This window comes from Hipposideros armiger, unplaced genomic scaffold (genome assembly GCF_001890085.2).
Source record: "Hipposideros armiger isolate ML-2016 unplaced genomic scaffold, ASM189008v1 scaffold_405, whole genome shotgun sequence".
Lineage (NCBI taxonomy): Eukaryota > Metazoa > Chordata > Mammalia > Chiroptera > Hipposideridae > Hipposideros > Hipposideros armiger.
This window is the reverse complement of record NW_017731755.1, coordinates 1,428,573-1,455,541: the sequence shown is the minus strand read 5'-3', so window position 1 is coordinate 1,455,541 and position 26,969 is coordinate 1,428,573. Positions and strand designations below refer to the sequence as shown.

Sequence of the window (26,969 nt, the reverse complement as noted above, 5' to 3'; positions counted from 1 at the left end):
GTGAAAAAAAAATCCTCAACAAAAGATTAGAAAATAGATTTCATCATTATATAAAAATAATTATATATCATGATCAAGTAAGATTTATTCCAGTGGTACAATGCTAGTTAAATCTTTAAATATCAATCAATATAATCTACCATATTAACATGTTAATGAATAAAAATTATATGATCAAATCATTCAGTGAATAATAAGCGTTTGACAAAATTTGAAACTCACTCATGATAAAAATGCTCAGAAAAATAGGAAAAGAGAATAACTTTTTCAACTTGATAAAAAGCATCTTCAAAACCCATACAGCTAACATTGTACTTAATGTGAAAGACTAAATACTTTCTCCTAAGGTGAGGACCAAGGCAAGAATGTCTTCTATCTCAACTCTTAGTCAACTCATAGTGCTGGAAATCTAGTCAGTACAATAAGAAAGAAAATGAAATAAAAGGCATGCAGACCAGATGAGAAGAAATAAAACTGTCCTTATTTGTAGATGATATGATGGCTTATGTGGTAAATTTTGAGAAATCTATAAAAATTTCTAAACTGGTAATAAGAAAGTTCCGCAAGGTTACAACATATAAGACAAACATACAAAAATCAACTGACTTGCTCAGGCCTATGGCATTGGCAGGATGGTCAAGTGTCATGGTCTTCATACCACTTGTATGAAGCTCTGTAGCCACCAACAAGATCAGAAGTGGCATGATGACAGTACAGAAAGCCCATTTGGATACAGCCCTAAAGGTCAACTCTTTTGGAGGCACTTCCTATGCAAGGGGAATTGTGTTGGGAAAAGTAGTGGTTGAAGCTAAACAGCTAAATTCTACCATCAGTCAGTGTGTCAGGGTCCATCTGATCAAGAATGGCAAAAAGCATCACAGACTTTGTACCCAGTGACGGTTGCTCGAATTTTATTGATGTAAATGATAAAATTCTGGTTGCTGGATTTGGTCACAAAGGTCATACTGTTGGTGACATTCCTGGAGTCTATTTAAGGTAGTCAAAGTAGCTGATGTCTCTCATTTGGCCTTATCTGAAGGCAAGAAGACCAAGATCATAAATTTTTATTGTGAAAACAAGGGAGTAATGAATTTTTATTTGAAAAAAATATCAACTGTATTTCTACATACTAACAATGAACATATAGACACAAAAATTAAAAATACAATTCCATTTATAATTTTAAAAAAATAAGAAATACTTCAATATAAATGTGGCAAGATGTACAGAACTTGTATTATAAAAATTACAAAATGATAATGCAAGAAATTAAAGAAGAGGTAAATAAATGAAGAGACAGACCATATTCATGGATTGGAAGATCCAACATAATAAGTGATTGATATTTGCAGTAGACTGAATAAAGCCCCCAAAGATTTCCAGTTCTTAATTCTTGGAACCTGTGAATGTCACCCTATATAGCAAAAGGAATTTTGCATATGTGATTAAGCTAAGGATACTGCGATTGGGAGATTACCCTGGATTATCGTATGGATCCTAAAGGTAGTCATAAGTGTCCTTGTCAGAGGAAGTCAGAGGGATATTTGACACAGAAAAGAAAGTAGTAAATAAGATGATGAAGCAAGAGGTTAGAGTGATGTGCTTTGAAGATGGAGGAAGCACCCATCAACCAAGGAATGCAGACAGCCACCAGAAGCTGAAACAGGCAAGGAAACAGATTTTTCTCTTACAGTCTCCAAAAGAAATCAGCCCCACTAACACCTTGACTTCATCCTAGTGAAACAGATTTCAAATTCTTTCTACCAACACTGTAAGAGAATAAATTCATGTTGTTTTAAGCCACTAAGTTTGTGGTAATTTATTATAGCCACAATAGAACACTAATACACAGGTCTAATGAAATTCCTACCAAAATCCCAGCAAGGTATACAAGGTGTGACCAAAAACTACAGTGAATGTTTTCAAAAAATTACTACATTAAAAGACACATTGCCATTAATGCCCCTCAAAATAGTCCCCCTCATTTTGAACACACTTATTTCATCATTCTTGCCACTTTCTGAAGCAGTTCTGAAAGTCCTCTTTCTTGTCTTTAGTTGCGCTGTTATGGCTGCCTTGATGTCCTAAATCGATTCAAAATGTTTACCTTTCATGTTCATTTTGACTTTGGGGAAGAGCCAGAAGTTGCATGGTGCCAGATCTGGTGAATAAGGTGGATGAGGACACACCATAATGTTTTTATTTGACAGAGATGGCCATCCAGAAACGATGTTTGACATGGAGCATTGTCATGATGGAGGATGAAACCATTTGCCCATTTCATGTTAATGAATTGTTCATGATCCATGATTTACGACACACTTTAAAACACACCTTCTCTCAACCATAGCTCACATCCACTGACTACACCAAACAAGTTGAAACTTGTCACACACTGTTGTTAAGGTTTGATGTGCTGCTTTCCATATTGAAGATCTCTGCCTTTCTGTTGGATGGCACTTGGCAGCAGCATTCATGGTTTATTTTGAAAACACCACACNCACTTGGCAGCAGCATTCATGGTTTATTTTGAAAAACACACACACACACACACACACACACACACACACACACACACACACACGGGTCTGACAATTTAGTGAACTTGTTGCAACGCTGTTGCTAACCTTTTTTTGACATCAGAGGGATTATTTATTATCAATTTGTACCAACTGGACAAACAGTTAGCCAAGCTTACTATTTGGAAGTGCTGAAACGGCTGCGTGAAAAAGTTAGATGACATGAACTTTTTGCCAACAATTTATGGCTCTTGCATCAGCTCACACGGCACTGTCTGTGAGGTAGTAAACAAATCACTGTATAGGAACACCCTCCCTACTCACCTGATCTGACCCCCAATGACTTCTTTCTTTACCTGAAGATAAAGGAAATATTGAAAGGAAGACATTTTGATGATATTCAGGACATCAAGGGTAATACGACGACAGCTCTGATGGCCATTCCAGAAAAAGAGTTCCAAAATTGCTTTGAAGGGTGGACTAGGCACTGGCATCGGTGCATAGCTTCCCAAGTGGAGTACTTCAAAGGTGACTGTAGTGATATTCAGCCATGAGGTATGTAGCACTTTTTCTAGAATGAGTTCACAAACTTAATTGTTAGACCTCTATGTATACTGGGGGTGCCAAAAATGTATACACATGACTTTTATTCATCTTTTGTTATCAGTTTACATTGAGTATTATAATTGTAATACAGTCATTTAATTCTGGAACACTTGGATGTCCATATGCCAGAAGGAAAAAAAAAGATAAAAGAACCTAAACACAAATTTCACATCTTTTGCAAAAAGTAACTCAAAATACAAAATTATAAAACTTCTAGAAATAGAAAAACATAAGAGAAAATCTATGTGACCTTGAATTGGTGAGTTTTCAGATATGACACCTAAGTATGAAAATAAAGTATGGACTTTATTAAAATTAAAATCTTTTTCTCTGTGAAAGACACCCTTAAAAGAGTGAAAAGACAAGCCACTGCCTGGGAGAAAATATATCAAAACATACATTTGATAAAGAACTTCTGTTCAAAATATAGAAAGAATTGTTAAAACTCAACAATATAAGACAAACAATCCAATCTAAAAATGGGCAAAGGATCTGAACAGACACTAATAAAAAAATATATACAGATGGCAAATAAACCCATCTGAAAAGACGTTCAATGTTTTTGTCACTAGGGAAATACAAATTAAAACAATGAGATACCATTTTGCACCAATTAGAATGACTAAAATCCAAAAATTGACCATAGCAATTGTAGATGAGAATGCAGAGCAAAATACATTTTCATTCATTACTAGTAGGAATGCAAAGTGGTACAGCTACTTTGTAAGACAGTTTGGCAGTTTCTTATAAAGCTAAACACAGTCTTACCATATATCTAGTAGTTGTACTCCTAGGTATTTATCCAATTGACTTAAAAACTTATGCCCACACCAAAATCTGCATGTGAATGAATAGGAGCTTTATTCAAAATTGTCCCAAACTGGAAAGAACCAAGATGTCGTTTAGTAGGTGAATGGGTAAACAAACTACGATGCATTCACAGAATGAAATAGTATTCAGTGATAAAAAGGATGAGGGCTGGCCAAGTGGCACGTTGGTTAGGAGTTGGCTTGGGATGCCAACTCTGAGCATCAGGGCCCTGGTTTGAATCCCACATATGAGGGCCAGTGATGCTGCGCCCTCTACAGCTAAGATGGTGAACAACAGCTCAACTTGGAGCTGGGCAAGACCTGGAGATAGGCTGCGGTGAGTCCCCGGCAATGGCATAGGCTGCAGTGGGGCTGGCTGGCAGCTGGCGTGAGCTTTCGTGAGCTGCCATGAGCCACAGTGAGTGGCCATCCAATGGCCTGCGAGCGACTGCCTCTTCCGGGAAGAGCGCAATGATAATACCAACATGGGACAGTGAAGCAACATCCTCCACAACTAGATTGGAGAACAAAGGACAGCAACTTGTCTGTTCCCTTCCCCCAATTCCCCAGCGCTGTTCCCCTCCCCCAAATTCCCCAATAAAATCTTAAAAAGAAAAAAAAAAAAGGATGAGCCATTGAGCCAAGAAAAAATATGGATGAAACTTAAATGCATATTTCTACGTGAAAGAAGCCAGTTTTAAAAGGTTGTGTACTGGGGCCAGCCAAGTGGCTCAGTTGGTTAAGAGCTCACTCAAGAGTCTGAGCTCTGAACAACTGGATTGCCAGTTTGATTCCTGGCCTGAGCAGAGCTGCCAGCAGGTGGCAGGATGGCTCAGCTTAAAAAAAAAAAGAAAAAAAACTTTATAAAAGGCTGTGTACTCTATGATTCTAACTATATAATAATATTCTGGAAAACACAAAACTATAGAGATGATAGCAGATTAGGGGTATGCCATAGGGAGAGGTAGAATAGATTAAACAGAATCATGTATGTATATAAGACTAAAGGTAAAAGGAACTCTACTTATGCATTGTACTCTAGTTGATGAAGTTTCCAGAGAAGGTATGGATAAACAATACATGTATTCTAAAATTGAAAATTAAGAAAATGGGTGACAGATGGTGGGAGCCAGGTTTCTCACTATTATAGGAGTGGGAGATAATAGACAAGCAAGGGGACAACATTAGAATGACTTATGTAGTAATAGAATTGAGTTGGAGATATGGGTATGAACCAATATTTTTGCTTTATATGTATAATTATATATAATATAATATTTATAGATGTGTGTATATATACACAGGTTGGTATACACACATGTATTTCCTTGCTCTCTGAGATTAGATGGTCTAGCAGCAATGACACCCCAGAAGCAATGAGCACCCCTAGTGCCCAGATCTTAGTTTCTAATACCATTGTCCAATAAAATGAACCAGGACTCTTGGAGAAATGACTGATTGCCAGACAAGGTCAGAAAATATACAAGATAATTCTGGAGCATCTTGTAGTATAAGAAAGTAATGAAGTGCTCAAAAAATAAAAATCCCAATGATGGAAATATGTCAAAGGGACACAGGAGCAAACTGAAAGGACTCCCAACTGCCAAAGCTAGAACAATTTGAACCACAAAATAAATGATTAGAAACCAAAGTACAAAACAACTATCAGTGAGTCCATACTGATAGAGATACATGATTGAATAAATAAATAATTCAAGGAAAAGAGACTAATGTCTCATGCAGAGGAATTCAAAATAATTTATATAGATAATCCACTTCTAAGGAGGGGGGAGCATAGCTCCTCATGTCTTAAACATGAGCTGTGCATAGTGACTTCCTTCCAAAGAGTACAAAATGAAAAGGGAAAAACATACAGCAACTTTGCAGGAGAGGAATCTGACAAACATCACATTAGCCAGATGATCAAGGTCAATGTCAGAGTGATAAATCATGCTGTTTGTATTTACCCAGGATATGGTATGAGAGAATGGTGCTTTACTTCTGTGGCCTCTCTCCCCAAAACACTGGTGTTACTCAGTCTACTCAGAAGAAAAATGTCAGAGAGATTCCAATCAAAAGAACTGTCATGAAAATAATAAATAAAATACCTGACCAGTACTCCTGAAAACAGTCAAGGCATCCAAAACAAGGAAAGTTTAGACACTATCACAGCACAGAGGAGCCTGTAGGAGTCATTATGACTAAATATAATGTCGTGTCTGGATGGAGCCCTGGAACAGAAAAGGGACATTAAGGAAATGTGAATAAACTATGGACTTCAGTGAATAATAAGGTATTGATATTAGTTCATTAATTGTGATAAATGTACCATACTAATGTAAGCTGTTAATATAGGGGAAACTGGATGTAGATTACATGGGAACTCTCCATACTATCTTCAGAACTTTTCTGTACAGATACATCTATTCTATAACAAAAAAATATTTTAAAATTAAAAGAAAAGAGTTAATGAGCTATCTTTTTCTGAAAAGGCCAATATTTATATTAAAGTTCAGCCAATAAGATAGCTTTTTATAGATAGTTGATTACAAAGTTAATCATAACTTATCTTTTTATGCAAGTTACAAACTATTTATCTGTACAGCTACTTAAAAAAAAAGATTTCTATTGGGGAATTGGGGAGGAGAATAGTGTTGGGGAATTGGAAAAGGGGAACATTGTGTTTTTCCAGGACCCATCAGCTCCAAGTCAAGTTGTTGTCCTTCAATCTTAGTTGTGGAGGGCACAGCTCAGCTCCAAGTCCAGTCGCTGCTTTTCAATCTAGTTGTGAGGGAGGTGGAGGGGTGGTGTAGTCCCCCATCCCATGCGAGAGTCAAACAAGCAACCCTGTTGCACACTGAACTATCTGGCCGCTGCCATCCAGTGGCAGCTCATGCGGCTGCTCAGCTCAAGGTGCTGTGCTCAATCTTAGGGTTTTTTTTTGGGGGGGTGGGGAGACGGAAGGGTACAGCCCACCATCCCATATGGAACTGGCAACCTTGCTGCTAAGAGCATGCACTCTCACCAGCTCAGCTGCAGCTGCAGCTCAGCTTGGGCGCAGCTCACTGGCCCATGTGGGAATCGAACAGGCAACCCTGTTGCTTAGAGCTCGCATTTTTAACCAACTGAGCCACTTGCCCGGCTCCCAGCTACCTTTTTTTTTAACTTCTGCTTCAAACCTAACCCTGAACTCAAGGACTATGGATACAAAAGAAAATAAGAAATAATCCCAGCCCTCAGGAAATGCAGATTTTTGGCCTGGTGCTGGGTTTCTACAGCTCTGGTTGTTCAGGGTTAAAATGCTGCATGCGTTTTTGTTTTTTGCAGGGCCGTAGGCATGCAGTATTTTTAGCCTGGAGTTTTGTGGGGTTTTTATTTTGTTTTTAATATATTGGTTATAATTCCAAAAATTTTCAACCTCTGAGGCAAGATAACAGAAACTTTAGTAATGTCGGGACATTACATTGGCCTTAGTGAACATCCTATATCATAGAAGGCTGTAGAAATGTTTCCATGTTTTCTAAAGTGCCTTTTATTAACCTAATGTGATTTTTACATTTCTTTTAGTGTTCTATTTTTTCCATGGCATTGGAACACTCCAGATTCAGTGCAACAAGACTGGCCATGACTATCATGTTTTTACATCATGTTGTACAAAGGTTTTAAAGCCCTCTCCTATGTCAGAACTCCAGGGAAAAGGCCTAAATTCATTGGTCATTTGAATAATATTTTGTTTGAACAGTGCTTCTAGTTTTCCAGAAAGGGAAGAGTTTCTTAGAGTCCAGCATGGCATCTCTTTCCAACTCTGCATTTAGTGACTTTATGTTGGATAAATTAATTATAGTTGGAGCTTTACACCATGGAAATTGATAAATGCTATCAATCTGGTTTCACCACCACCACTCACTCCCACCCCCTCCCCCACAGCTAGCTTTACTTGAGGAAAAGATTTCTGAACTCTGCATGGCAATGGTCTCCATATTCTAGCTAGGATGAATTTTTTTGAAAGATAAATCTGACCCTGTGATTTACTTGCTTAAAAACACTTTCCATTGCTTTTAGGATAAAGAACTTAACATGACCTTTAAGGCCCTAAATGGTTTAGCTCCTGTCTCTCTCATTGGATCTCATCTAGGATTGGATACTGCCAACTTCTTCCAGCTACTCCAGCCTTCTTTCCATTCCTTAAATGCCCCATGCTTTATCTATTCCATTTGCAGTGGGGTCTCTGCACACTCTATACACTTCCCTAACAGGTAGGCTTGCCAGGGACTGTCCCAGTTTTAGCACTGAAAATACCGCATCTTAGGAACTCCCTAAGACATAGGTAAACCCTATTTATGTGGGACTATTCTTTCTTCCTCAATTCATTTAGTTACTCTTTGTCTTACCTCAGCTCAAGTATCATCAAAGCAGGGAAGTTTTCCCTGACTCCCCTGCCTTTTCCCATTTTCCTCACCCAGGCAGGGTTAACCCCTCCATTACATTCTTTGAGAACATGTCTACTTCATAGTACAATACTTATTGTGATTTTAATTATAAACTTATTCTTGTGATTATTTGATTAATGTCTGTCTCTACACATCATGGGAGCACAGACCATGTCTGGTTTGCTTAACATTGCAACCCTAATGCCTACCCCAGAGCTCAGCACCCAGTAGGTACTCAAATATTTGTTTAATAAATCAATGAGTAAAAGAACTCCTCATCCAATGATCTTTCTACATGATTCCACCCCTATAGATTGGAATACAGTATCACTTAAATGTGAGGGAAGAGAAAATGGAAAAGATGGTTCTCATTGGATGGAAAAGTAGAGGACTAATGCTTTAAAACAATTTTTTTTAAAGGCATACAAGAGAGTTGGGAATGTGCCAAAACCAAATTTCTGCCTTCTTTACAGTTTGTGCCTATCATGGGCCCCAAACATGGCAGGAACAGCCAGTGAAGTTTAATTTGTCAACATATGATCATTGTATCTGGACATCCAAACACATGCTTTCATTTTTGGTAAGGCTACACTCCTATTTGAGGCTTATTTTGTAATGTTTGATCCACCTCAATATAATTGAAGTAGAAAAGCATCTCATCTTAGAACCGCAAGCCAATACTGAAGCACATCATCCTTTATACAGAAGGAGTGTGTGAGCAAGAGTTCCCACTGGCTGCAACTGTGTTCCCACCACCATTTGAAGCTTGGGGCAACACGTTCCACAGCCCCTTTAGGCCCCAGCAAAGACTCTGGAAAATGTAATTCCATGTACACTTTCAGTTTACTGACAACAGTAATTAATTAGTGTTGAAATGTGAGCAGCAAACACTCTCTGTTTGAGCCTTGTTTCTTTATTCATTTTCCTGTCCACCAATTAGGTAACACTTGTGGGTGGGAAGTGATTTTGCTTTAAGGAATTAGTTATAAATAAAAAGGATCATTTTGCATACTTCAAGGAAAAGTTGTCCCCCACTACCCCCCAATAATCACCTCATACATTCCCATTGCTGTCTGCTGGAATCACAAGAGATTATGCCAACTGGCAACCACGGTGTGCATTTTTAACTCACTGGGGAGTGAGGCAAGAAAAACATTTTTGTAAGGCTGTTTAAGAATTATTTGCAAGGGAAACAATTAAAAAAATGAGTGGCCATTTTCTTGATATTGAAGAAATGCTATATCCAACATCTAATTTCAGGGGGCCAATTTTCTCCTGCAAGATTTATAAAACAAACACTGCCAAGCAGACAGAAATCTAAATAGTAACATGTTTCACTTCTATATAACTTTAATAAGAATAACACCCTAACTACACAGACAATTTTATAGTACTTAAGTAGTCATGGAACCCTTAGGGTGGTAAATACGTTCTTGTACATCCTCATCAGAAGCTGCCTGGGAACCAGCTATCAATATGGCCCTGGCTGGGACTTCAATCTTCCAAAATTAGTTGGGAATTTAATTTCTTAGCAAGCACACTTGTGCCACATCCCTAGGCAAGAACTGTAGGTTCTACCCAGAAATCCCTGCTTCTTGTGTGGTAAATGTGAAGTTCACTAGTTATCTCCTATCTATACAGACTGACGGTCACAGCTCATTTTCAAAGGCTCATTAACAATGTTGTGGGAGGTTTTCTTTTTATTGTTCTTTGGGATAGAGTATTTAAACCCAACAGACACCCTTTACAAAAATCATAGCATGGTGGGGGAGCTAGATGGATATAAATACTCCGATGTGTGGTTGTCTCTGACTCTTTCTCTACACTTTTTGTATATTTCAGGAACCAGTGTTGACTCACAGTGTACAGAATTCAGTGTAAGAAGGTTCCTTGTCACAGAGGGATTCTGCTGCGATTCACGGTCGGGGCTGAGGAAGTGTCTATGTTGAGCTGTTCTAACTTTGCATTGATTCTTACATGAACTGTATCTACTTCAAGATTGGGATATCTGTGGCTCATGTGCTGTTATTCCATCCACACAGGCATCCATGACAGCCAATCAATCACAGCACCCTTTCCTATTGAGACCAAATACAACCTCAGAATCCTTCTCAACACAGTGCTGCAGAGAGCAAACACCAATCCATTAAATGAGCTCAGCATTGAAAACTACTTGCCACTTCCTTGTCTATACACTTAGACTGTTTGAATAAAACAAAACAAACTACTCCCTGAAACAAATGGCATTTGGGCAGAAATACTTTGTGTGATCCGTTACTTAAAAATAAGCAATTATTAACCTTTGATGCATCTCCACCATGTCTGTGTGTTTTCACTGTACTTAATTTGAATTGTTAGTGTTACTTATACATGAAAGTGTGTCTGCCTTTTCTGTGAGGCTGAGTTCCTTAAATTCAGAGACATCAAGCTCCATCTCTAGCTCTAAGCATATAACGGGGAGATTGTTGATGCTAAGTAGATGCTCACTGACTTGAATTGAAAGCATTCAGATGATTTACCCAACCATAGTCCTGTATTTCTAGAAGGGAAGCTAAATGCTTTCAGTAGTCCAGGAAGCACTTATGTCATGGGACAAAACCGGGAATGTCACAATGCAAGAGCAGGGAGTAGGGCTTCCAAGTACTTTAATTACAATTAGAACCAAAGACCAGTGTCTCAAAGTATAGTTGCTAATTCAAGGTTTATTCAAATCAGGGGAACACTTTGGTCAGCAAAACTGGACAGGAAAGTCTTCTGAGAACAAGCTGTCTCATAAGATTTCCGTTACCTGCTGCTTCCAGTCGAACTGAAAATACCTCCGGGGCAACCTTTCCAATGGTGGTTTTGGCACTTTTTCCCCCAGATGGAGCCAACAAGTGCAGGAGTGCACAGAAATCAAATGTCCTGGGAGGAGAGTTGATTAAATATTTTCAAACCTCAAAAAAGAAAAAAAAGAAAAAATCAGTTCAGGTAGAGTTCAAGTTTTGGGGTCAAGCTACAGGGGCCCCTGGGACTCTTTTGTAATGAGGCCATTAACTTACTCCTTGAAATCGTACCCTAGAGAGCTTATCAAGAGCAACAGTCTTACTTCACAGCACTGCCCCTTTGTTTTGTGTGGTCCGTTTGTCACAGAGTGAGCCCAGAATCATGCTGTATTCTGTCTGGTAAAGGAAAATGTGAGCCAAGTCATTTAAGAATTTTGCATTCATCGAGAGTCAGATGCTTTCTTTATTTTCCACACTTCCTTCTACTTTCTTCTTGAAATCAGAACTTCAAATGGCTGACCCTTGCACAGATCTGTTTTTCCTGCAGAGATAGTATCATTTCAAGCTGCTTTTTCACATGAAAACCTTTAAAGGCCCTTGATGACACCACCACCACCTTCCCAAGATGCTGACAGATGAAGTTGGAAAAAAACAGTCCAGTGTGTATTTGAAAACTAAGGAATTCCAAGTTTTTTCCCTGTTCTGAGCACTTTCCAGATGTTTTCCAACATGGTTGAATTTAGGGATGGATTGCTATTTTTCTGAATAGGAAATCAGGCTTCACTTTCACTTGAGTGCAAAAATAATTCATGAAATAACTGCTGGGGACATTTTAACTGCCATGTCAATGAGGGGTTCTCCTTTTGGCTCCCTACTCCGTCTCTCTTCGTGTCACTGTCTGCTTTTTGCTCTCTGAGAAAGAGCTATGAATTTTGATTATTCCTTATAAAAGAAGGTTAAAAACTGTATTGCCTAAGATGATAACATGATGGCAACTGAAAAAGGACAGGAAGGACCCAGAAAGAAGCTACTTGAGCCTGTGCCTATGTACTAAGGGGAAGACCCTCTGCCATTCAGAGCTGGGAGAGAGCACCCTGTTATATGATGGGGGAGACAGGGACCTTGGAACAAAGACCCTTCAAGGCTTCTTCAAACCCTGTGGATTGCTTACACACTAACCAGTTCACCAAATGTTTATGGGGGTCCATTTGTGAGAAATACAGGAAGAAATGTACATTCCTCTCCCCCATCAAATAAACCCCCCATTAGGAATAAAGGAAAATAGTAATAGAGGTTGGTTCAATGTTAGAAAATGTATCTTCACCATGCTTTACAGGGACTAACTTAACCAAACTGGAAAGCAGATAACAATTCTTGCAAACAGAACTATGTTCTCATTTGTCCTATGAGGTCTGTGTGAACACAAAATGGGATACATACCTCTGTCCTAAAGCTGGGGTTAAAGAGATCAATAGATTAGGAGGGCATGTCTCATGCGTGTTTACAATTTTGAATACACACACACACACACGCGCGCACACACACACACACACACACACAGTAATGTGCTGCATAATGACGTTTTAGTCAAAGATGGACTGCATATATGACCATGGTCCCATTGGATTATAATGGAACTGAAAAGTAACTATCGCCTAGTGATGTCGTAGCTGTCATCACATCATAGTGCAATACCTTACTCACATGTTTGTGGTGATGCTCGTGGAAACAAGCCTACTGCATTGTCAGTCATATAAAAGTATAGCACATACAACTACAGTAATAGGCTGTACCTTCTAGGTTTGTGTAAGCACACTCTATGATGTTTGTAAGGGTTGTCGGAAAAGTCATGACATATCTTTTTCTATGTTTTTCAAAGGTCATTTATTTATATAAAGAACAAAGATCAATCAATGCTATAATTTTTTGCCATCTTTCAATGAGCTTCATAATTCCTCGTTCATAGAAGGACCTGTCTTTATTTGCGAAAAACTGAACAAGGTGCTGATTCACAGCCTCATATGAATTGAACGTTATACCACGCAAGGAGTTTTGAAGACAGCAAAACAAGTGGAAGTCTGACAGCACAAGGTCAGATGAGTATGGCGGGTGTGGCGACACATCCCATCCAAGCTCCAATAATTTTTGATGGGTGATCAAACTTGTGTGTGGTCTTGCGTTGTCGGGATGTAAAAGTTGTCCTTTACAACTCTGGACGTTCCTGGATGATGCATTCGTTCAAACTGTCCAGTTGCCAACAGTACACATTCGAATTGATTGTTTGGTTTCTTGGTAGAAGCTCGGAAAACACAACACCTTTAAAAGCCCACCACACTGAGAGCGTAATCTTCCTCTGATGAATGTTTGCTTTCGATGTCATTTGAGGGGAATTATCACGTCGGGAACAAGGCTGTTTGCACACCACATTGTTGTAAACAATCTACTTCTCATCGCCAGTTATCAGTCGCTTCAAAAAAGGATTGTTTTCCTCACGTTTAATGAGCATATTGCAGACGTTTATACGCGCTGTCAAATGAACTTCTTTGAGTTCAGGAGAAACCCAAATATCGAGCTTGCTTATGTATCCCAGCTTCTTCAGATGCTCCTGAATGCTTGAATGATGGATGTTTAATGTTTCTGCAATCTCTCGTGTCGTGTAACGTGGATTTGACTCGATCAATGCCTTTATTTTGTCGTTATCAACCTCGGTGGCCCCCCTAACCGAGGAGTGTCATTGAGATCAAAATCATCAGCACGGAATTTCGTGAACCATCATTGGCACTGATGTTCTTGTAGAATGTAGAGCATTGTCATCATTAACTTTATGCAACTTTTCACAAATTTGACACACGTTCTTCCCTTTACGGAAGTAAAATAGTAAAATATGGTGAAAACGCACAATTTGGTCTTCCATCTTCAACTTGTTGTAAAATCTCCAAAATGCAACCAAATCGCTCATTTTTTTGAAAAATGAAGCTAGAACTGTCAGCTGTCAAATGACACAGCAAACATAGATGCGACTGACTCTAGTACTTCCAAAAATGAACTAGTGCCATCTGTTGCAAAAATGTGTCATGAGTTTTCCGACAACCCAAAGAATGACAAAATCACCTAATGACACAGTTCTCAGAATGTAGCCCCATCATTAAATTGTGCATGATTGTATATAAAACATATACATAACACAAACTTGCATGTGTATAATTTTTTTCTACCCAAAGACAATAAAATATGATTCTAGCAGAAGGGGAAAGGACTATATAACAGGATGACTTTTTAAAATGTTCTATTTGAGCAAACTTATTGCTGTAACACTGTGTGGTGAAAGCAGGAATGGAATGGAACTCAGGTTCTTTAATTCCCAATTCCCTTCTATTCCAACCTCAATAGAGCTTTGCATTCTACGTTAGATTAATTTATACTGTGTAGCTGCAACGTAAAGCCTCATTTTGAAAAGAGAGAGACAATGGATTAGGTGGAGAGAAGGAACTGGAGTTTTAGAGACACTGACATTTACCTTGCCATAATGGCTACCACACCAGACCACATTAAGAAAAACCCATCTGTTGTTTCATTTTGTGTCTGATCTATGCAATGTAGCTGCTGAGTACCACGCAGGGTCAGTCATATTATAGCATGAAGGGAGACAGGAACAGTCCAGGGTCTGAGTAAAGAGGAGACCCACAATGAGAAACTGAGAAAATTAAACTCAAGAACGCCCAAGGAGTTGTCAACAAGATTTCCCACGATACGAGTTCTCCTGTGTTTTTAACATTCTCATACACGTAAGAATCTCTGGGGTGTAAAAAGAGGGCATTTTTTTACAGAGAGGAAATAAGTGGAAGAATAAATATATCCCAAATTCCCCAATGAATTCATTAAATGGCTCTGCCAGTACCACTTTTGCTCTGTCAGTGGGGTTTCTTAGCCCCTGGGCCAGTTTGGAGAACATCATCCTTTAACTAAAGGAAAACTTCAATGGAGGGAAAACAAAACCACAACATTTCAGAATAGGATTGGCACGCTTTTTCTGTAAAGAACCAGATGGTCAATATTTTCAGCTTTGCAGTCTCTGTCACAACTTACTCTTGAGAAATCAGCTGTAGACACTACATAACCAAATGTGGTGTGCGTCTGTGTGTGTGTGTGTGTGTGTGTTCCAATAAAACTTTATAGATAAAAACAGGCTGTGGACTGGATTGGGCACACCAGCCATAGTTCGCCGATCCCTGTTTTAGAGGATTCAACTTTTGTTTGTTCATTTGATTTGTGGTTTTTAATAAGGACAAGTAACTGTGATGACAAATTGCTGTTTTCAAGGATGCCCACATAGCACTTAGATATAGGAATATCCCTATTTATAGCAATATTCTAAGTAGGCGTGCCAGCTTGACCACATATCCTGCCAAGAGACTCCAACACCTTGCTTCCTCACCCAGCTTGATGACATAAATGCTGCTTTCAAGACTTGACCTCTGAAACAAGTCTAAATGTTTTTCAGCTGAAGATTTGCTACCTGATCCAGCAGCCTCAAGGGAAATTTTAATTTTAATGGCTCGGACTCAGACGTCCCCCCTTGTCTGCTCCCTAATTAGGTACAAAACTTCCTTCTCCCCTAATATTATTCAGTTGGGATATAGGACTCTATTACATATTGAGAAGTACCCAATCTGAGACTGGTCTGAGTACCCCTACCTGACCTACAAGGATCTAGACCCGCTGTCCCCACGAAGAAGAGAAATGACAGGAGGTCAGTGAGAGGTCGCCCACCCCCATTCTCTCTACATTAGAACACACACAGAAACTATCTGATTGCACCAGTCACTTTCATTAGGCTAACATGTGCTCATTTAGCCAAACAGGTGAAACTGATTTATGCCTGGCTTCAAGGACCAGGGGCTGCCCAAGCAGAACAGGCTTTGTGTAAGAAGACTGGGATTCTTCTGGTTTGAAATTTGTGAGAAATTCAATTTGAAGGCACACCCTTTTCACCTCTGAGGCAAGCCTGAGGCCACCTGAATCAAAAGCAGATGGGTTTTCAGGCCTAAAGACAACAAATAGTGGTTTGAAATCCTGTCGGCAAAGAACCAGCAGAGCTAGGACGGCAAATGCAGCCTGCTGACTTCTAGCCCTCTGCTGTGATGCATACTAATTCTCCCTAGATCTGGAGGGGAGCCTCAGCCTTGTTAGACCCCCACCTCCCAAGAACATCGCATCATTGTAAACTGGTTATTTGAGCCAGGTTAAGTGAAACTCAGAGCTCCCTGCCCTTCATGCCCCCCTTCCTTTCCAATGTGCCCCTAGCAGGGGCTGGTTTGTTTTGGCAGGCGAGCAGGTGCCCTCCCAGCTCTGAGATCTGAGCTCCGTTGGGAGTGTCAGCAGTGACCTGAAGTCTTGGGTGGCCGCCTTCACGCTCTCACTTCCCCCTGTCAGCTGATACATCTACCACCCACACACTGGAAGTTTCCGGCAAGCTCAGAGATTCCTGAAGGAGGGAGCACTGACCTCCTCTGTTCCCCCCACCCCCCACCAGCAGGGCCCTTTGGAAGAGCCAGGGGCGTTTGGAAATCTTGGGCTGTGCTTTTTCATAAACAATGAGGGAGGTGAGCATTTAAACATGTGGTCTGTGAAACATTAGCTTCCAACTGATAATTGAAATAGAGCCTTATAAACAAATGATGGCTTAGATGTCTAGAAGTCTCTTCTAAATAGCCTTTGAAAAGAGAAGAGGGATCAATGGATTATTTTTCAGAGACTGGGTTTGTTGGGGGACCCTAATCACATGGGCATCACCACAGTGGACTTCGCTCTCCATATTCTATCATTAAATTTCCATGCATCATGCCACAGGCCAGGAGGTCCCTAACCAGTCACAGAAGTTGTCAAGCAGCCATCTCCACTGCTATGACAACCAAGCCTGAGAAAGCCCCCAGGGGTGTGGTGGGCTTGGTTTCCATTTCTCCCCTCAGAGACAAGATATCCATTCAGATTATGGAATAAAATCCCTCTAATTGATTTACATCTATTTCCATAGCGTTGCCCAAGCTCTGACCTTAGTCCCGCCTCTGGAGTCATCACAACATCCCTGCAGACTACAGAGCGAGCGTGGGGTCTGGGTTCTTTGTATGGGTGCAGGTGCTGGACCCCTTGTAGCCCAATCATCCTGCCATGAGCCTAGGCATCTGCTGTCTGCTTCTCCCGGGAAGGAGGGCACAGGTCGAAGTGGGACTCCATGTTCTCTCTCTGTCCCATTCACCACATTGCAAGAAATGAGTAAGGGAAACAAGCAGAGAGTGCAGCTGCTGGGGGATCATCCAGACCTGACCAGGGGAGGCATGCATTTGAGCAACGCTTCCTCTCGGCAAGGTTTCGGGTGGGCGTTGCGATCGCTAGGAGCATCACAGAGTTGGTGTTGGAGTAAACTGGAGTCATTTTTTTCTGGCAGTCTAATAGAATCTTTCCTTTGCGCAGAATATTTAAGATCATTACAAGAATTAGAGGTGTAGCAACTTCATTATATGAGGAATGACCAATGGCAGGGGCAGCAGATGGGAAGCACATGAAGGCAGACACAGGGAAGTCTGTTCTGGTGAGCAGGTGATGGGAATTTTTATTAAAGAGTCTATGGGTCTCTCTCTGGCCCACAGCATTTAGTTAGTGCTTACTACATGCCAGACACACTGCTAAACACAACATACATTATTTTGCTTGATTTTCACAGCAACTTTTATTATACCCACTTACACAGGAATAACTAAGGCTTAAAGAAAATGATGTGCCTCAGGAGGGAGAGCTGATCTGCATGAAAGATGGCACTATCCTGAGAGAGCTAGCCCTTCTCCACAACCACAGCTCGCTGGTCACCTGCAGCAGCCAGCAGCGCCATGGGTGGCCATGTTCGCGGACCTATTTGTCTTGTCTTTAAAGGGTTGATGATCCAGCTGGGGTGACTGGGTAGTGGGGTGAGGAGAGCGCAAGACACTTATCCAGGAGAAATCTATGTACAGTTCATGTGGAAGACAATGGCGACTCAGAGCTGAGAGCATGAATGCCAGGAAGCAGATACACACATGCATACACGCACACACATGTACATGCACACGTATACACATGTATGCACATGCACACATATGCACGCACTCACACGTGCACACATACACACTAGTCACAAATAGCCTGAGGGATCAGTAATGAAGGACAGGGGCTGCCTGCTGAAACAATGGTCTTTTAATTGTTTTCTCCCTCCTTCTCTATGTCATAACTTGCACTAGTGACGCGGTTGAGGGGAAAGATGTGGGTTATGTTGAGGGCAGAGCCAGTGCCCTGAGATGCTCTATTGTCACAAGGCAGGTGGATTTAAAATCACACGTAACATGGGGGCGTCGCAGTGTTGCAGGATGTTCTGGGCCTGGTCAAGGAGGAAGTGCACATTATGACTGCACCTCCCCTGGCTTTCAAATTCTGCTTCAGAAGCCTGTGAGGTCTCAAGGCCTCTGTGGATTTGCTGGGGAGAAAAGAGGTGAGAGAACAGTTTTGGCGTGGCCAGGCCCAGCAGTGAACCAGGAGTCGGGCTGACCCAGTTTCAGCTCTGGCAATCTGCGTCCAGGACGCCCTTCAGCTTCTTCCCAGGACAGCTGGTCACAATGTGAAGTTGATCCCAGACTGGAAGGGTTTCTCAGCTCAAATATTAGAACCCCAGCACTAGAGTAGACCCCATTTGAGTTCTTAGTTTAAAACCTCTCTGTAACTTGTTCTCTTAGGTCCTGGGGTGCATAGAGAGCTAAAATACAGGGTGAGGAGAGAAAGACAAGGTATGACATAACCAGTGGTCCTTAATGCTGGCTGCTCCTTACAACGATTGGGGAAAATGTTAAAGAATGCTGAGGCCCATATATATATATATGTGTGTGTGTGTGTGTGTGTGTGTGTGTGTGTATTTTTTTTTTCCACGTCAGAGGGGTAATGTGCCGATGTTGTAACAAGGTTTGTGGGAGGCACATCTCACACACAAGTGTGAACACCCAATCATCACACTTATGAACTCCAAAAGGCTTTAAATAGTATATTTTTTTTGTGTAACCACATATTATATATAAAGATATATATTTTGTTTGTGGGATATTTATTGACTAAAATTAGTCAACACAATCAATAAATATTAGTTCTCTTTATTGACTAAAATTTAAAAAAAGGTTTCCTGTATATATGTGAGAGGCACTAGCAGAATTGGGTAACCACTCCACTTAAGCTACAGAGGGCACTAGTGATCTTACAGTAAGCAGCAAGGACAAAATGATTACTCAGGAGATATGCTATTTTTTACTTTTGAAAGAAAAGGGAGGGAGGGAGACAAAGAGGAAGGGAGGGAGAGAGAAAGGAGGGAGGGGGGATCGAATTCTAAAAGTTTAAACCAAGACATAACTGGAAAGCTACAAACTTTGTGACAATGCAAGCTCCAACACAGTGGTGACTTTGAAGTCACTACCATCTTTCTAGCCTTTAAGAAACTGCTTGGAGTCATGCTTTCAGCCCAGCAGGATTTGGGACCATCAGGAATGTGCAGGAAAGTGGCCGGGGTCTGTTCAGTGAGGCTGCAAGTGATCAGAGGGGAGGTGGGTCTGTTTTTGACTTGATGACTACAAAGCCAAATTTGTCTTGACATTATTTGAGACTTATGTATCAGGTGTTGCTTGCAGAGGTAACATCTGTCAGAAAAGGTTGTATGTATACTTTTTCAAAACCTCTGTTCTTTGCAAGATTACAGTTGCCAAACTTGCTCTGTAGTGTTTGAGTCAGAGGTAGAACTGGCAATTTGTAGACATCATCTGTGTTTTCATCACCCCATCATGAAGTATTTGCATAGCACTTTATATTTGCAGTACTCACAATGTATTAATTTTCTCCAAGGTTTACTATTTTAAAAGATTTTGCTGGGTAAAATTACAGAAGTAATTTAACAAAACAGTCTCCTGCATACTATCCACATTCTGAATAATGATCCATAAAATATATTTGCTTTTTTGTTACAAATAATGAAATTGAGGTCCAGGGAAATGAAAGCTTTCAATGGTGTCTACACATATTATTTTCTGAGGTGGACTTTGCAAACTTTGGTCCCTAAGTTTGTACTTTATATTTTGTATTTTTACCCTCAGCACCATTCCTCTTCATCTTCCCATGCATGGCTGGCAGGGTATTTATTGTTTTCTTTTGTATCTACATATTTCATATTTCCATCAATGCATAGGACCTTTGTGTGTTTTGATGCTCCTTTGATCTTTGAAATGTCATTAATGAGAAGGAAAATTTTCATTTTGAAATCATCTGAGTTTGAAGATGCAGTGTGTAATAAAAAATAGTAGAAACCCTGTTATTTTAGTTTTAAATTTTCTTTTGCTTTTGTCTTTTCAGTGAAACTACTATTGTCTCTGATGTGGGTATCAGCAACCCCAAATCCTTTTTGTAAATATTATAGAAGGTGCACGTGTGTGTGTGTATTCAGTTTTCAAACTAACTTATTTGCCTTTGTAATATCTCAACACAGGGTGGGGAGAATGTCATCTTCATATTCTGCAAGATGAAACTGAAACCAAGGTTGATTAATCAGTCACTAAATTCACAAAGATTCTTAGGGAAGCTGTAAGTGGGGGTGAAAATGGGGGGACCATCTAGTAACCAGTGAACCAGGCAGGTGTTCTTGGACCACTTACTTAACCTTAAGCATCCTTATTTTCACCAACAAAACTGAAATAATATCTGCTGTGCCTAAGATTCTGATATTATGAGTGGCAAAAAAGATCATGGTTTGAAAATGTTTTGTAAACTGCAAATTACTATATACTTGTGTATATAATTATACATTACTATATACTCATATGTATACTTGTGTGTGTATTATATGATATACATACATATGTAACCAATGCATTATTATTAAAATCAAGATTGAAGTAATTTCATTTCAGAAAGGGCAGAGGCATTTTCTAAATTTGGTAAAATAAGTTTTTGCTCTAGACCCCTTGACACAATATAAGTGATTTTTAAAATGATTTTTAATGAGATTCTTATTTAAGTAAGAACTATTTATAAAAACAAACCTCAAATACCTCCATCAGAAGGTTGTTGTAAGGATAAAGCACATTTTATGAACTTGAAAAGACTTCAGATTAACACTGGTCCTTCAAAGATGTGTGGGATAAGATCACATTGCGGGAATGTATATTACCTTCTCTTTCAAGGAATAATATATTTCTTTTTCTTAGCTTATGGAGTAAATATTGGAGAGGGTCTCTCTACTTTAGAAGCCAGGAAATTTAAGAAACTAAAAAAGAAGTCCAGTCATTTGATGGGCCCCAGCTAAGGCCTTTTTGTCCCTGAAAGGCCAGAGGCACAGTAGGATAACGTCTTCAAAGGCAGGCTGAAATAATGCCCAGCACTGCTTCTTTCTAGCTTCACCTACAATTATGGGTGTTCTGGTCTTTTGAAAGGCTTTTCAACTTTCTAGGAAACTGCCCCAAGAAAATAATCAGAAATGTGGACAAGATTTACATATAAGGATGGTTATCCTAGTATTGTTTAGAATAACAACACCTGAAGAGTGTTTAAACATATTTTGTGTATGCATGTGTGCAGTCTTCAATATGGTATTTTCAAAGAATGTTTATTACTATTGGGAAATACTTTGTATTACAATGTTAGATGAAAAGGGTAAAATACAAAATCAGAAATGCAATACTTCAGATTTTATAAATGTATATGTGCATAGAAAAAGATTAAACTAAAATATATCCAAATAATAGCCATGCTATCTCCTAGTGAAGGGTATGAGAAAATTCAATTTCCTCTTGTATTTCTGTATTTCATACATTTTCTACAATCATCATATAATCAGAAGAGAAGTTTATTTTTATCAAGCAAGTCTTTTTCATGGATGTGAGCACGGTTCTGACTCACCAATAAATCTGGGTAGAATAAGAACTTATTTTTTCAACTCTTAGTTATCTTTCTATAGCCCTTCTTTTAAGAAAATGATGCAGTTCCTATTGTGACTTCTGCCAGACGATGACTTGTGTCTGTAATGAGCGCAGCAGGGTGATGTTTTGCCACACCAACAGGACTCAAGTTCACAAGGGAGGCAAATAATTGATCTGCTGCTCTGCCCGGCACACTTTTAGGCACTTTACGTTCAGGAAGTAGGTATGAGGTCCTGGATGGAGAGATCTAGGGCCATGGTAGGAGGCTTCTTTCCTTCTGGAGGCTGTGTCCAGCCAAACACTTCTCAAATGTGTCAGTTCTTCTCTGCACAGATTAATCAAACTCTCTGAAACATAACTTTGAGTTATTAAATTAAAAAAAGTATTTAGTGAGAATGCCATGTGTCACATTCTATGCCAAGAACCTTGAACATGAAAAAGAAGTGTGCTGAGATCCTTCCCTTCTAGCGAAGCAGTAATGTTTTTCTATTGCTTGGCCTGCTGACGTGACTGTCATGCATTGTTACTGTTACTTGTGTGGATATGCTGAGGCAAGATTATGCGGCTCCTCCACTGGATGCTTTGAGTTGCCATTAGGAATCTCCAGTCTATGGTACGATATTCAAGTACCTCCTTCTTAATTCTTTTGGTAAACTTGAAATGCATCCTAATGAATGACAACAATGGCTTTCCCCCTCTTTATAAGTACTATAAAGTCTATGCAGACAACAGACCATCACAATTTAGTCTTCCGTCTGTTGTAAATAAAGCTGCATTCTCTTAGTACATATTATTATTCTGAATATATTAACTCTAGATTTATCAGTATCATCCAGGATTTAACGTACCTGACCCAAACGTGCAAAAGTAGTCCACAATTTTCCTTAATACTCCACTTCTTGAGGCCCAGTCACTGACTCTGGGTGTCAGAATCAATATAGTATTAGAGGTGAGTACTATAGGTGGGTGACAGTCAATAAAAAACCCCCTCCCCAACTTATTACAAGTTAAAAAGCATCTAGAATATTAGTGTTCTGTAAGCTAGCAAAGTTAACAAACAAAATCTATGGAATGAATACTTATGACAAATAATGCATTTATCAACACACTCTCAAAAAATTAATTTCTGTATATACTAAACATTTTTTTCATGTATGTAGAACCATTACAACAGAGATTCCAAAGCTTTAATGAACACGTGAATCTCCTAGGACCTTGTGAAAATGCAGACCCTGAACCTGTAGGTCTTGGGTGGAGCCTGAGAGTTTGCATTTTAACAAGACCCCACGTGATCCTGAAGCTGCTGGTCTTGGGACCACACTTTGAGTGACAGGTATCTTCAGATTTATCTTATAGAGAGAAATATGAGCATTGGAGACAAATCCTGAGCTATTGAAAATAAAGAAATCTTTTAGAGCAAGATAATACACTTCAGGAAGTTCACTGAGGTGTGGGCCTTTGGGACACTGTCTTTAAAGGCCATACATGGTGGGAAGAGCCACTGTGGTGTCCAGGGGCTTCAGGGGTGAGAGGTGCAGGAAAGAAGGGAGGGCTTGCCAGCCCACTACTTTCATGTGGGGCATGGAGGCAGCTTGCCTTCAAACACATAGGCCAAGTGAGATATGTAGTATGAAAACACTTTGCAAAGTACAATGTAAATGTTGGATGATATCATCATCATCATTATTTTGCACAAGGTACTGGGTTCTGAGGCACAATCTTAGTGGGTGTGGAAAATAAAAGAAACACAATACCTATTCCCAAAGCACCGGACAGCACTGAAGATCTTTCCTGAAGATTTCTGAGTTGAAGGCTGGGGTCATGAGGTGGGGAAGAAGGCAGTCAGCTCATTACCCCAGCCTCTGCCTGAAACGCTGTTCCTACCCATGAACCCACAACCTTGTTCCAGCATGATGTAAGTTTGCCAAAGGAGCTGGAATACTCTCTTTGATTTTTCAGTTTACTCCAATTCTCTCTGCAGCTTCCATCCAACCTCACCCAAAGGCTCTCAGTGCCTACCCATCATGAAGCACAGTATACAACAAATTTGCTCATCTCATCATCAACATTAAAGAAAATAAAACAGGCTGTCTTCTCTCCAATATGTTTTACATTTTCCATCCATCTATCTATCCAACTATCTGTCTATCCATTCATCTGTCCATCCATCCATCCATCCATCCATCCACACATGTATGTGTGTGTGTGTTTGTGTGTATTCTCCATTTATATCTTTCATGAGGTTGAAATTTCTCAGTCCTTGTTGCTGCATGTGGTTCATGATGTTATTTTATATATAATATATATCTATATGGTTGTCAGAAAACTCATAACACATTTTTGCAAAGAAAAACATAGAAAAAATACGTCATAACTTTTCCGACAACCATATGCATTTACCTGTATTGTGGGTTGACCTTAGACAGTTAACAGCAACTTGCTTTACTTCATATATGCTGACCTGTCTGTGCTCTTGTGGACCTACTACACTATCAATACAAATAATGTTTGCTCAGGAGGGGAACTATTTGTCATTTATTTGTTTGAGTCTCTGAGGGGAATTACTAAGAGGATGGGATTAGCTTGCTCTTGACAGCTACCTGGTCATAGACGCTCAAAGTTGATCTGATTTGGTGTACTGAGGAGAAGAAACTGTGTTTCAAAGTCTAAGTAGTGATCAGTGGGCTCTCATCTAGAATCAAAATGGATGGAAAATTTGTGATCTAATGTTTAATAGCAGTTGACCATAAGAGGAGCATACTTCTGGCACCTCATTCCTCATTTAACATCTATTCAAGCTATTTATTGACCACTTACTCTGTGGAAGGATCTTGGTTACAGCAGAGAACTAGACAGTATTGTCCCTAAAGGTGCTCACGGCCTCTGTGTGTGTGTTTGCTGGCTTGCATGTCTAAATAGGTGTATCTGTCCCAGTGTATGTGTGTGTCTGGATATAATTTTCTAAGTGTGTGTGTGTGTGTGTGCATGTGCACACGTAAGAGAGAGAGAGAGAGAGAGAGAGAGAGAGAGAGAGAGAGAGAGAGAGAGAGAGAGAGAGNGAGAACAGGGAGAGTAGTAGTCAGATAGACAGATAAACTAACTTCTTCAAAATGACATGTCAAAGAAAGGTGGAGGTAAGCACAGAACAGTGAGACGACACATGGGAGAGTCTCCTGATCCAATCATGGAGGTTAAAGGAAGACTGCCTGCTGGAGTGACACACCTGAACTGAGACTTGAAGGATGAATAGAATTAGGCAGGCAAAGTATAAGAAGAATGAAGGTGTTTCAGTCAGAGGAAAAAGTGCATTAAAGGTCCAAGGTGACTCTGAGACTATCTCCATCCACTTCTCCCATCCAGTCAGCTCCTTAGAATCCACATATAAGTGAGATCACATGGTATTTGTCTTTCTCTGACTGACATTTCACTTAGCATAATGTTCTCTAGTTCCATCCATATTGTTGCAAATGGTACTACTTCTTTCTTCTTCATAGCTGAGTAATACTCCATTGTGTAAATGTACCATAGTTTCTTAATCCAGTCATCTACTAATGGGCATTTTGGTTGTTTCCAAGTCTTAGCTATTGTGAATAACGCCGCAATGAACATAGGGGTACATATATTTTAGTTGGGAGGGGGTGGGGATGAAGGAGAAGGGGAAGGGATGAGACAATACAAATTGCTAATACAGTATGGCCTCAGGGACAGAAAAAGACAGTCTGAGAAATACAATCAATAATGTTGTAAATATTTCTTAGGGGGCCAGATGGACTCATGTCCTGTTGGGGAGACCACTTCATAATCAGTGTAGAGGCCTGGCCACCGCACTGTATTTTTGAAGCTGATGTTGAATAATATTGTATGTCAACTATAATTATATATACATATAGTCACGGGACATGGAGTAGAGAGTGGGAATGGAGTCAATGGAATTATAATAGATAAGCATGATATCCGGGGGGAGGACAATAGAAGGGGAGAGGGAGGTTGTTACTTTGTGAGGGTGAAAAGGATAAGTATTGCATTGTTCTGTACACCTGAAACTAACAATAAAAATTTTTAAAAAAAAAGGGAAAATAAAAGGTCCAAGGTGAGACTGTTTTGGCATGAAAGTAGCTTTGAGTGTGGGACAGGAGGGCCCATTAGAATCAAGATGATGGAGGTAAGCAGAGACCAGATCACACCTATGTCCATATATGAGAAAAAAACGCTCTGCCACATTTCCACCACTCACTCTTTTCTAGAATAATAATCACTGGAATATTCTTCCATGATTTGTTCACTGATAAAACCTAAAAATCCTCGAACTTTGTCTCTACCCTACTTCTTCCTGCTCCATGTAATCATTGGGTAATACACACACACACCACCACCACCACCACCATCAACAACAACAACAACAACAACCCTAATTGTGGTAGGTGTAGGAGAGAAGGGAGAAAGCTTGGCCTTTCTCTCCACTGAAGCCATAGCTTGTTGTGAACAAGGAGTGGTTCTGCCTTCCACTTATAAAACATTTATGCACAATGAGACATCTCACCAAGCATCTTAATAAGTACTACACTCCACTCTCCTGTTAATGCAGGAGCACCAAGGCCTATCTTCTGCAGTCAACAGTTCAGATTCCAGACTTAGGCGGGTTGATGAAAAAGGTCTGATGGACCTGCTTGGATGAATGTCCAAATAAGCAATTTCTTATGAACATGGAACAGAGTGATGGGGAAAACTACAACACGATGAAGCCCAAGACAGCATCAGAAACTACCTAATAGAGGGGGAATTGAGGCAGAGGTGACAGCTTTTGCTAAATTTAACATGACTAGCCAAGTAAGAAAAGTCATTATTGAGAAAAAGTGGAAGTCCAGCC

At 39.9% G+C, this 26,969-nt stretch overlaps 1 pseudogene; it reads left to right on the top strand.

The window, feature by feature from the left end:
• Positions 1 to 632: 632 nt before the first annotated feature.
• On the top strand, positions 633 to 26,777 carry LOC109394033 (40S ribosomal protein S23 pseudogene; annotated as a pseudogene).
• Positions 26,778 to 26,969: the final 192 nt, after the last annotated feature.